Source organism: Varanus komodoensis, unplaced genomic scaffold (assembly GCF_004798865.1).
Source record: "Varanus komodoensis strain SLA01 unplaced genomic scaffold, ASM479886v1 scaffold33, whole genome shotgun sequence".
NCBI classification, from domain to species: domain Eukaryota; kingdom Metazoa; phylum Chordata; class Lepidosauria; order Squamata; family Varanidae; genus Varanus; species Varanus komodoensis.
The window spans coordinates 10,816,331-10,828,936 of record NW_025335817.1 but is presented as its reverse complement, the minus strand read 5'-3'; the positions used below and the strand labels follow the sequence as shown (position 1 = coordinate 10,828,936).

The window sequence follows — 12,606 nt, the reverse complement described above, 5'->3', positions numbered from 1 at the left end:
ATGGGCAGCTATAAAAGGAGAATAAATACTGGCTCCAGTTTTGTGCTGGAATACATGCATGAGGAGTGGTATGGTGTGTAGAAATACCATTCGCCACCAATTCCCAAAATTTCCTCTCTCTCTCTCTCTTTTTTGTTATTTTTCACTATAACTGAGTTAGGATAAGAGCAAGTTCCCTCCATTGATCCCTATAGTAAGACAATTTCTTAATCTTTAATAATTTCTTATATTGGGATCAGAATTGGATCGATTATTGAATCGGGGAATCTGTTCTTTCCTCTCTAACTCTCCTCTATGGCTTTCTCAGGTTTTGTGTTTTATTCCTACAGTCTTGGTTGAACCATCCCTTTCTTGTATGAGTCCCTCTAGGGAGACAGGTGGTAGGAAGCCGGGAGTTTAGCACAATATTAATTGAACTAAAAATACAATTTATGTTGGAATTTGGCTGTAATGCAAGATGCCTTGGAACCAACATCTGTGGAGTATTTTAAAAAGCAGTGACTCTCTCTCTGAGGTCAGGGAACCATCTGAGACAATATTTGACCTGTGTGATGGCCATCGAGATTATGGTACCAGTGGCGGCAGGGGAGATTATAAACCCAAAACGTCAAAACCAAAGGTGTACGATCACTCTGTTCTCTTGTGGACATCAAAGGAGCTCACCTGAGAAAGAAATGTGAGAGAGATCAAAATGTAGTCAATGACACTGGCTCCAGGTGAGCTTAGAAAAGTATAATGCCCATTACATCTGTCAAAACTGGAGCCATGGAAGCTGCACAGCCTATACTTAAAAGCCAGATTTAGTAGGGACGCCCCTTGTCGATTTAATAAGAGAGCCAGTGTGGTGTGAGAACCAGTGTGGCGCAGTGGATAAGAGCACGGGACTGGGACTCAGGCGATCCGGGTTCTAGTCCCTGCTCAGCCATGGAGCCAGCTGGGTGACTCTGGGCCAGTCATAGACTCTCAGCCCAACCTACATCACAGGGTTGTTGTTGTGGGGATAAGATGGAGGAGGAGAATGATGTCAGCTGCCTTGAGCCCTTTGTAGGAAAAAGGCAGGATATAAATCACTAAATCAAATCAAATAATAATAATTTGTCCATGGAGGACCAGGGCAGGTACTATTTGTCCTCAAGACTAAATTGGATCTTCCTAGCATAGCAGCTAATATCTTTGCCAATTGGGGTGTAGAAATCACCAGCCAGTCAGGCATTTGCATTTGCTGATGTTTGTTCAGCTCTCTGCAAAAGAATTTGCAGGGGGAGCAGACAGTGAAGCACAGAACCTGATTTCATCCAATTGGGAGATAGACATTGGTGCAAAGCATCAACCCAAGTTGTTGTTGTTAGTCATGAAGTTGTGCCCAACCCATCGCGACCCCATGGACAACATTCCTCCAGGCCTTCCTGTCCTCCACCATCTCCCGGAGTCCACTCAAGCTCACACCAACTGCTTCAGTGACTCCATCCAGCCACCTCATCCTCTGCCGTCCCCTTCTTCTTTTGCCATCTATTGTTCCCAGCATTAGGCTCTTCTCCAGGGAGTCCTTCCTTCTCATTAGGTGGCCAAAGTATTTGAGTTTCATCTTCAGTATCTGGCCTTCTAAAGAGCAGTCAGGGTTGCTCTCCTCAAGGACTGACCAGTTTGATCGCCTTGCAGTCCAAGGGAATCGCAGGAGTCTCCTCCAGCACCACAATTCAAAGGCCTCAATCCTTTGGCGCTCAGCCTTCCTTATGGTCCAACTCTCACAGCCATACATTTCAACTGGGAAAACCATAGCCTTGACTATACACACTTTTGTTGGCAGGGTGATGGCTCTGCTTTTTAGTATGCTGTCTAGATTTGCCATAGCTTTCCTCCCCAGGAGCAAGCGTCTTTTAATTTCTTGGCTGCAGTCCCTGTCTGCGGTGATCTTGGAGCCCAGGAAAATAAAATCTGTCACTACCTCCATTTCTTCCCCATCTATTTGCCAGGAAGTGAGAGGACCGGATGCCATGATCTTGGTTTTCTTAATGTTGAGTTTCAAGCCAACTTTTGCGTTGTCCTCTTTCACCCACATAAAGAGGCTCTTTAGTTCCTCTTCACTTTCTGCCATTAGAGTTGGGATCATCTGCATATCTGAGGATGCCTCAGTTCTACATGTCCTAATTGCATACATCACAGTCCACTGCAGGAAAGTGCATCCTGGTGCCTTCCAGGTGTTTTGAAATATGACACCCATAACCTCTGATCTGTGGCCATACTGGCTGGGGCTTATGAGAGTTGTAGTCCCAAACATCTGGAGGGTACCAGTCTGCATATTGCTGGACTACTGGAATATGTTCTTTGTGAGGCAGCCTTTAAAGATGGTTTGGGATCCTCAGCTTGTAGTAAAAGCTTTTCAGGATCAATGTGAAGTATTGGTGTTAACCATTAGAGTCCTAAAAGATTTGGGATCATATTATTTGAAGGATCATGTATATACTGGCAAACCTGTAAGAAGATCAAACTACTGGCAAGGAATCCATAGTTGCAACAAGGAAAAAGAAATTTAATGAGAATAGTAGTAATGGGAGCTATAACTAAGGCTGTAATCCAATGCTGAATTAGACATGGCTAAGCACATTGATTTTCAGCAAGCCTATACACATGGGATCAGACTGCTTGTTTTTAATTTATAGTTTGCCTCATGATACATCTGTTCCCTTCCTCAAGGATGACTCAGGATCTTTGGGACTTAGTCATACTGATAAATATACTACCCTTTGGAAAATTTGACTACATTCTTACAAACCTGTTTTTGTCTTTCTACTATATAAAAAACAATGGAGAGGGGATAATTTTAAATAACGCTATTTTACTAATATAGCCAGGAGAATTAATATAGAACAGCACTGAGTAGATCTGCATGACATGGGCTGGTAAGCAAAGCTTCTTTTTAACTCAGGCAATTGGTTTGCATTAAACATTGACCATGGAACAGAGTATTGGTGCTTCCAGGTGGAGGGCTTCCACTGGTACCATATTGTGCAGCAATTCGGTCTTTCTTCCTGAATGTATTTCTGGCAGTAGGGTGAAAAACTGGTGGAAAAACATGTATCTGGAAAATATTGTCTGGTCTCCCCCCACCCCACAAAAAAAATGTGAATAAAGCAGAGCAATGGCACCACAAGGGTGAAGTCTTAGCCATGTATAGACAGAAAACAGTCCTACAACTCCCAGCATTCCCAAGCCAACATGATAGGACTATGCCCGGAAAGCCTCTTTTGGAAAAAGCCTGTAGTTCATTGGTTGAGTCAACAGATGCCTGTACAAGTTTCCTGGTTCGATTCCTGGCCTTTTAAATTCATAGGATCAGGAAGGGGATGATTCAAAAGACATCTGCCTGAGACATTGACAAGCCACTGCCAGTTGGCCTAAAAAGACCAATGTGCCATATTTATACAAGCTGCATCCTATGCAAAATCACAAGCAGCATAGGAATGGTTAGAACAGCCATAGTAGCCTAGGGCTAGTGTAGCATTATATATCTAAGGGAGATGTAGTTAAGAGACCGGGCATAGTCCAAAGTGGTCTGGCTGACTTCAGAAGCAGAAGAGCTGCAGCTGAGCTAGTTCTTAGTAAAGCAGCTATTCTGGTGCCATGGCACGTCTCCTCTGGGTATGTTGAGTTTCAGGGACTTTGTGTGAACAAAATCTGCCTGTATTCATTCATTCATTCATTCATTCATTCATTCATTCATTCATGTTATATTCTGCTACTAGTCTGAAGACTCTCCAAGCGGAGGCCCTTTCAATGGGACTCTTTACTGTTCTTCTAAGGAATAAGACTAGTTTCTCCCTGCCCTGATAATGTGTTGGACTAAACATGCATAACATTTACAACAAATATAGCTGTAAATATCTTGTGCTTCCCCCACACCCCCATGTTTCAGATCAAAGCCAGTGTTCTGGACAGCCTGCTAAGGGAGCGTGCCCCAAAGCTTTGAGATGGATCCCAAAATCTCTGGGAGATTTTGCTGTCCAAGGGGCACGTGCTGAAATAAAAGTATAGGGCCCCTGATTAGCTAGATTTTTGCCTAAATGTGTTTCACCTCTTCCTGCCTGATGTTTTTATCTTTTATATTTTTCATGAAATGAAATGTTCTCTTCTTGGATCTATTTTTACAAATAGAGGTGTCTTTAGGACAGGCATCTCTGAAGACCCGTACAAACTATAGGACGTATGTTCATTCGCATATGCAAAATTGTGTTTTTTCCTGTTGCTGTTTTTATTTTTTGTCCTCTCAACCTACGCTCTGGATCTTTTTGATACTCAGCACCACCCTGTTTCAGGTGGATTGACTGTCCATTTGAAATGTTTATTCATTTGAATAGTGCAGACTTTTGAAAACAAAATCATGTTTCTCCCATGGGAAGAAAAGACACTACAGCAGCCAGCCAGCCAGTGTTCTGAACCTCCAGATTCTGGTACAAACGGACAAAAACAGATTCCTTCAGCTCACCTGCTGAAGAAACTGCTCTGCACCAAGACTGCTCTGTATCAGGGCTGGTCCTACGATAAAAATGATTTTTTTTCTTTTACATGGACCACTATTTTTTATCTAGAATGGCATAAAACAAGAAATTGTGGGAAAAGACTTTAAATCTAATTGATGGAATTTCATTTTTGTACTTTGTTCCCAAACAACCTGTAGAACATGGGAGGTAGGGAGAGAGTGTAGACATTTCCTACTTTTTTCCAAAATTGTGCTCTGGGAAGAAAAAAGAAAGAAAGAAATCTTCTCCAAGATCAGTTTCCGACCTGTTATCCTGGCATCCAGAGTGAGGACCCATCCTTAAGGCTGGGCCTCGTGTGAGCACAACACAGCAAAAGGTGCTTCCACAGCTACTTCAACAGTCCACAAAGACTGCACTTTGTACACAGCCTTGCGAAGGTGATGCAAGAGCAAATATGCCTGTGATCAGGGCCATCCCTCCCAGGGACTCTAGTCTATGTCTGCAAACAAATTTGGCAGAAAAAAAAGTATGTTGTTTATGAAGCAGAGTCGGAGTTTGCATAGGTCTCCCATTTGCAAGCAGGAAGCAGAGTTAATTTTAATTATTATTATTTGCTAGTAGGTTTTAATTACAACTACCAGCTGTAGCTTGGCTTAATGTAGCAAACTAAATACTTGTTTATGCATTGTTCTGAAGCTATTTTGGAACACTTCCACTGAATTCAGGAGGATGATTCTGAAGTAAGTGGGAAGACTGAGGTTTTGTCATGGCACTATCAAGAGGCAGCAGGAAAAGCCTATGACTCAGTTGTTCTGTAAGCGACTGTGAATCCAAGATAGACATGAGATGCCACATTGAAGCAGCAAGTGCCAGCTCTGACTGCTACTATAAAGGTCTAGTGTAGCAATCACATTACTTAATGTTTTAATGATTATGCTAATACTAAGCAAATGATAATGGTTTTTTAAGACATCATAATACTTGGTATCAAGATGGATTTTTCTAAAAATAAAATAATCATCAGGGTTTAATGTGTGCGTTTGTACACAATAACTGCATTCACATGACAGAACAGCCTACCATGATTTTAAGCCATGACACTGCTGTTGACACTCAGTTGTACCTCTCGTTCTCATCTAATCGAGGTGAGGCAGTAATCACTCTAAATCAGCATATGAGGTCAGTAATGGACTGGATGTGGGCCAAAAAGCTGAAGCTCAATTCAGACAAGATGGAGGTACTGTTAGTGGGGAGTCCGTCTGTTCAGCTGGGGAACTTTTCAACCTGTCCTGCATGGGGTAGCACTCCCCCTAAAGGACAAGGTTCACAGCCTTGGAGTGATTTGGACCTGTGTGACTCAGAATCTATATAATACTCTGTATATGTTCTAAAAGCTTGTAGTTGGTGGTGCAGACCACTGCCCGGTAGCATGTTGTCGCAAGTAACTGCAGGGGCCCTGGGTGATCTTTCAATAAAACTGCTGAGGTTTGAGGCAAAGTGGTTCTTCCCCAACTAAGCCTGGTTTTCTTTGTTGTGGCTGCCATCGTGGCTTTCCCGACAACTATATGACATACTGTATAACTCTGAAAAAGAGACAAAAGGCCAATCAAGAAAGGAAAAAGATACCAAAATTTGCAACAAGGGAAAAGAGTGAAAATTGTGGGACATTCTCTGTTGCACAAGATGGAAAAATATGTATTTGGCAACAACCCAGAGAATTGTCAAGTATGTTGCCTCCCTGGCATCAAGATTAAAGATATAACCAATAAGTTCATGCAACTCATACAACCCTCTGGCAAATGCCCCTTCCTTCTCATCCTTGTGGGAACTAATAACACAGCCAGGAGAAGCTTTGATGAAATTATACCAGATTTCAAAACTCTAGGGAGGAAAATCAAAACTAATTTGAGGCCCAGATAGTCTTCTGCCCAGTCCTACCAGTATGTGACAGAGGAACTGGGAAGGAAAGAGAAATCCTTCAGGTGAATGACTGGCTATGATGGTGGTGCTGTGAAGAGAGATTTGGATTCTGGGATGACAAGCTAAGCTTCCTGGAAGATGGACTATTGGCTAATGATGGGCTGTACCTCAGAAAGGATGGGAAGCAGGTGTTTGGCCACTGCATGAAAAAAATCATAAGGAGGACTTTAAACTGAAATAAATAGGGAAAAAAGATGTGCAGCATGGCACCCTATCACCTGACAAAGACTTACATATTTCAGCAGACAAAAGCTTCAAGCAAGGTTCAACACCAGTCTCCTAAACAATGTAAGAAAACCAGGACACAGTGAGAAAGAACTTCAGTGCCTCCACACCATTGCTCAGAGTATGGGAAACAAACAACACAAACTGGTACTCTTGGTACATGAGGGCAATTATGATCTTATTATAGGAATAACCAAAACTTGGTGGGATGACTCACATGAGTGGAACTCTGCAATTGATAGATACAACCTGTTCAAGAAAGGACAAAAAGGGAGGTGCACTATGCGTAAGAGACACATCTCTGTTCAGAAATACAAGAAGAGGAGCTTAGTAGCCCCATTGAAAGCATCTGGCTTAATTTAAAGGAACAAAAAATAAGAAAAACCTAGTTATTGGCATCTGTTACCAAATACCCAGTCAAAAAAGGACACGGATACAACCTTCAAGAGGCAACTTGCCAGCTAGTTTCCAAGAAGAATGATGCAGTCATGGTAGGAGGCTTCAGTTTTCCTGATATATGCTGGGAGACAAACTCTGCCAAGCATGGCCCCTCCGAGAGATTCCTGACATGCATTGCCAACAATTGCCTCCAGCAGAATGTAGAGGAAGGAATGAGAGGATCAGCGATCCTTGATTTAATACTAACAGAGATGGCCTGGTGGGCCAAACAGCAGCTACAGGAACTCTGGGGGAAAGTGATCACTTGATACTTGAATTATCAATTATAAAGGAGACAAAGGTTAACTGCAGCCAGATATGTACCCTGGTCTTCAAGAAAGCCAGCTTTAATGAACTCAGAACAATGATAAGTGAAGTGCCATGGCAACTCAGTCTTAAGGAAAAAAGAGTCCAAGAAGGGTGAGAAATCTTAGGGTTAATGTTTTAAATGGTTTTATTATCGATTAGCTTCACTTTTCTAGTTTTTGGCTGTTCTATTCTCTTATTTTATTTTTTATTTTTTGGTTAATCAAACAGTTTTATCGGTGTTTTACTATTGCTTAGGTAAGCTGCCCTGAGAACCTTTGACTAAGAGGTGCGGCACACAAGTGTAATAATTAAATGGCAAGAATGATGCGATCCTTTGCTGCCCTTTCCAAGCAGGCAGTGGGCCAGCGCGACCTCTGGTCACTTTCAAAGTGCTCATGCAGCATCTGTGGGCACTGTCACAGACTTCCTCTCCTCCCTGCTGCCATTATGCGCCCTTTCGGGCTTGCTGGGGCATCAGTGAATGCAGGCCCCTGGACTGCATAAGCCACCCAGCTTCAGTGAACTCTGTCCCCTGTCATGGCAGCAGGAAGGGGGAACTGCTCCAGCAGCCTTCACTCTTAGATGAAGCAATCCTGGCTCCTCAGCCTTTGTGGTGAAGCCGATTGGGCATGCTGTAGTGGCATGGAGTCAAAGAAGAACGGAGAAAAGACCTGTTGCTCCCTGGGATCCCAGCCAGAAGCATGAGGGAAGAAGCAGCTTGATATTTGCTATCAAAATTGACTTTTCTGAAAAGTGAGGGTTTAATGAGTACATTCATACACTCATCGGTTCACATGAAACAACTCACAATGGCTTATATGTCCAGTCAGGCACCCGGTTGTCTGTTGGTACCCATTGTGAGCCCATAAGCAAGTAACCCACCCAGCATGGCTTGTTCCCTGTGCCCTTCACCTCCCAGCAGGAAGCTTAGTGTATGATCTTAGGCTAGCAGTTGCTTCTCAGCCTCACCTACTTACAGAGTCATTGTGATAATAAAATAAAAGAACCATGTATGTACAGTCTTCAACCCTGACTGCTCTTTAGAAAGTCAGATACTGAAGATGAAACTCAAATACTTTGGCCAACTCATGAGAAGGAACGACTCCCTGGAGAAGACTCTAATGCTGGGAACAAATGACAGCAAAAGGGGACGGCAGAGGATGAGGTTGCTAGATGGAGTCACTGAAGCAGTCGGTGTGAGCTTAAGTGGACTCCAGGGGATGGTGGACAATAGGAAGGCCTGGAGGAGTGTTGTCCATGGGGTCGCAATGGGTTGGACGTGACTTCGCAGTTAACAATGACAACAATGTTCAGTCTTGAGCTTCTTTGTGTAAAGGCTGGATACAAATGTGATAATGATATTTTTACTGAAAACTCATATAAACAATCTTTAAATTATTTGAGAGGTTACCCCAAAACTTATTTCAAGACCGAATAGCTGTAGACATAGGATTTTTCTAAAATTCTCCCTTTTTCTTTTACCCCACAAACACCTCAACCCTCCCTGGTCTTTGTAAGTCGTAGCATTCAGGTCAGTTCATAATACTTATTGGTTGTCACTGCCTTTCACTACTGCTGCTAAACACTTTTCTAAGTACATTTGCTTTCTACTAAGCTGAGGATGAAGAATCTTGAGTCACGGTCCAAATATTTATTATAGAAATTCCTAATGCATGTCATGAATATGTTCTTTGATAAGCAACAGCTATTTCTTTATCCAAAAATAGCTGATGTAAAGGAAGCTCCAGAGGTTAAAGAGTACAGAGGCATGAGTCAGATCAAGTTCCCAGCTGTTAGCCTGCCTTCCTCTCCTTCAAGAAGTTTGTATAGGAAAAACCCTACATTCAGTATCCTTTTTCACCAGCATATGGTTGGTGCTTTCAGATGGCTCCTACCACTACCAGTTAAAAGGCATTGTGTAAGTTGCTCCCTTGTTCCTCTTAATGGATTTTGTAAGCTAAGAAAAAAGACAGAAAATGGTGGGGAAATGGTGTGTGTGTATTTACATGCGGAAGTCAACTGGATCCCCCGCAATATTGCATGAAACAAGTTGATGATAAACATCTCACTTGGAAGCATCCTAAGCCTGAAATCCTATAAACTAACTTTCCCAACCTGGCACCCTACAGCTGTGTTAAGTTACAACTCTCAGCATGCCCCTGCTGGCTGGGAAATGCTGGAAGTTATAATTCTACACAGCTAAAGTATATCAGGTTGGAGAAGGATGCTATAAACATTTACTTGAACCTAATGGGTCTCAATTCTGAGAAGCTATTTAAAGCAATGTTATTCAACCTTTCTACAGCTGGAAAGCAGCAAAAACAGGAAAACCACCTCAGGGATTGCTGAAGTGGAAGCAAAAGGCACCATATACAAAAATCAGTATTCTGTGTATTAGCTTCCAAACATAATACCAAAAAATGAAAATTCTCCAAAACAACCAGAAACTAAGTGACAAAAAATGCCAACAATATAATAAAATACTGGAATTGCTGCAGCGTGGCTCCCACCAAGCCGTCTCTCCCCTTCCTGCCCTCCCCCGCCCACAGCATTGGCACACCCCCAGAAATGCAATGCTAACCAAGGAAGAACTGGGGGAGCACAGCCAGTCCCTGTGCTAGTCCACAGCAAGTGGGATGCAGCCCACCAATGGATGGGGAGAAATCTCCTATGGTGCCTGAAAAACACTGATTTCAACGATTGCACTGTTATTCTGTCTCCCTCATTTTCTGGAGCCAACATGTCAACCATACTGGCCCTTTCTTTCTCTGTAAAAATTGTGGCAAATTGTTTCGTTAGGCATTGCTTCAGTTTCGGTTCCTTAAAAATGGCTGAATTCTAAGTGGCGTTATGAAGTTTTTAGCATTCATGGTGGTGAGACAGCATGCATTACTGTTATGAAGTGAATGTCACTTCAATAAAATTATTTAATGGAAGGGACACTGATTTGGAGTCATTCGCAATGAATGAGTTGAATGTCAGGGCAGACATGGTTTTATCTCAGCATGTCCTGATCTCTCCCAAATACTTTTTGTTCTAAAGTGTGCCCGCTTTGTATTTTTTGCAGTCTGGCTTCTAACAAAGAGTCTGATATAAAAAGGACAGGAGCACAGCAAAAGACACAGAAACAGGGGTAGCACTTTATGGCAGCCTCCATCCACGATTTGTACTAAAGCAGGAAGGGCAAGAGCTGCTTTCTCATCTCATCAGCAGTCTGCTCACAGCGGCTGCCTCCTTTATTTCAAGCCTTCTGCATGCGGCACTGGGGTGAATAATGAAAGAGGCCATGACTCACTCTGTGAAGTCCAGCCTCCTTCTACAGCCTACAGGCTGGATTTGCACTCAGAGGAGGATGCTAACTGGCATTGCACAAGTACTGTTTCATAAACACGTGAGCTGCCATGTGCTAGAACTGCACTTGCAAAGTCTGGTAGGATAAAGCAAGAGCATGTATGGAACTCCACATTCCCATCAGGCACGGTACAATCTACTTGATGTGGATCTTTGTGGAGGACCCTACAGCTCATGCCGTCCTCCAACCTCACAGCTGTATGACGCAAAAACAAGTCTTCCCTGTGCACGAAAAAGACCCAGTTAAACAGATCCCCAGGCTCATGTCCTAAAACAAGCTCAGGATCAGCCAGGTTACTGTCAAGACTTGGAATTACCCGTCTGCAACTATGCTAGCAGGGAACAATATAACTCACTGGGAAGAAGCAGAATGTAACATGCAGCTCAGAATCCCAGTTCCTGAGGTCATCCAGAGAATTTTTGAAATTTTCAAGCAGGGAACGGCACAACCCCTAGGCCAAATAGACCACATAAAATTTTAGCCAAGCTATAGTAAAACATTTCTTGCTGTTTTGGCCATCAAAAATAAATCCAAAGTTAGAATGTGAGAGAAAGCCAGCAAGAAAAAGGTGCTCTAATATTTCCTCTTTTCACTTTTAAATGCTAAGGCCTCTGTTGTGCTTTTGCAATGTGTTTGCACCATTGTTTTTACAGAGACTTACCAAGCCTGGGGGTCAGATTATGTGGCCAAACATGCATTGAGGCCAAGCATGATTGCTCATATAATGCCGGTGCCTAAGTATATGGACGCCGTCTTGTTTGCTAGGAAAGAAATATGACATCTTATTCTGTCAGGGAACCTATGAGAAAGCAAGAACTCTGACAGGTGTTTTTCCCAAATGCAAAATGATGGATTTGCAGGGTGGGGGAGAAATGAAGCAGTGCCTAATATTCTTACTGCTGCTGTTAAAAGGCACAAAATTTTAAAAAGTTTAACTAATCCATTTTTATTTAGGGATAGGGTGAATCTGTTCCAAGTTTCAGGGATAATTTCCCTCATCGTTTTATTTTTATTACTTATTTATTGCTCGATCGACCATTTTAAAAACGGCTTTTTTGTTACACTTTAAAGTAACAAAAGCCTCTTTGTCGTGGGTTTTTGTTTTGGCTGTTGCGACATATGGATACTGCGAAAACAGCGTTTGTTTTTCCTGCAAACTGTGGCAATCCGTGTTTGCTCAGGAAGAGCGGCAATTTCCCCCGGGCTGGGAGACATGTCATCGAGGGCACGCTGTTCCGCTGATAACCGGAGGCAACAATGAATTAAACTAAAATGGCACCTGGAGGCACAGGCCGGCGAGCTCACCTGCAACCCCACGTGAGCACCCCCACGGCCCGCCCCGCCCCGCCGCCATCCCCTTCACGCCCCTTCTGCAATTCCCCACCCCCGTCCCTCAACGCGAATCACATCGCCTTTCATTCTTGGCTGGCATTCCACCTGAACCAATGGCGCCTCGTAGCCCCACCCAACTGCGTCATAAGGAACCAATAGTTGACTGCTTTTCCTCTTCGCCGAGCTGGCGCAGGAGGCGCCGCTGCCTTCTTAACCACCTTAAAGCCCTCCCTCTTCTTTCCACCGGTACTGTTTTTTTCCCTGTGGTGAGAGGCAGGCTTCGGCGAGCCAATCGCTCCTCGGTGGACGGCACAGAGTGGCAGGCGCCAGAGCCAATAGGATGACATAGCCGGCGGCGGAGAGAGGGAGGGGGCAGCCGGGTGCCGGGCTGGGCATGCGAGTGTGTCCGTGGCGGCGCATCTCGATGGGAGTCGCTGTCAGGGCAGGAACTGGCGGGAGCGCCCGGGCTGGGCCTACGCAGGTGAGGCGAAA

At 43.7% G+C, this 12,606-nt stretch overlaps 1 protein-coding gene across 1 annotated transcript in view; it reads left to right on the top strand.

Annotated features, from left to right (window-relative positions):
- Positions 1–12,456: 12,456 nt before the first annotated feature.
- Positions 12,457–12,606, top strand: part of ABHD2 (abhydrolase domain containing 2, acylglycerol lipase) — a 48,585-nt gene continuing 48,435 nt past the window's right edge. The window contains exon 1 of the mRNA XM_044438621.1: positions 12,457–12,595. The gene's annotated coding sequence lies outside the window, so the exon portion shown is untranslated. The remainder of the gene's footprint in view (positions 12,596–12,606) is intronic.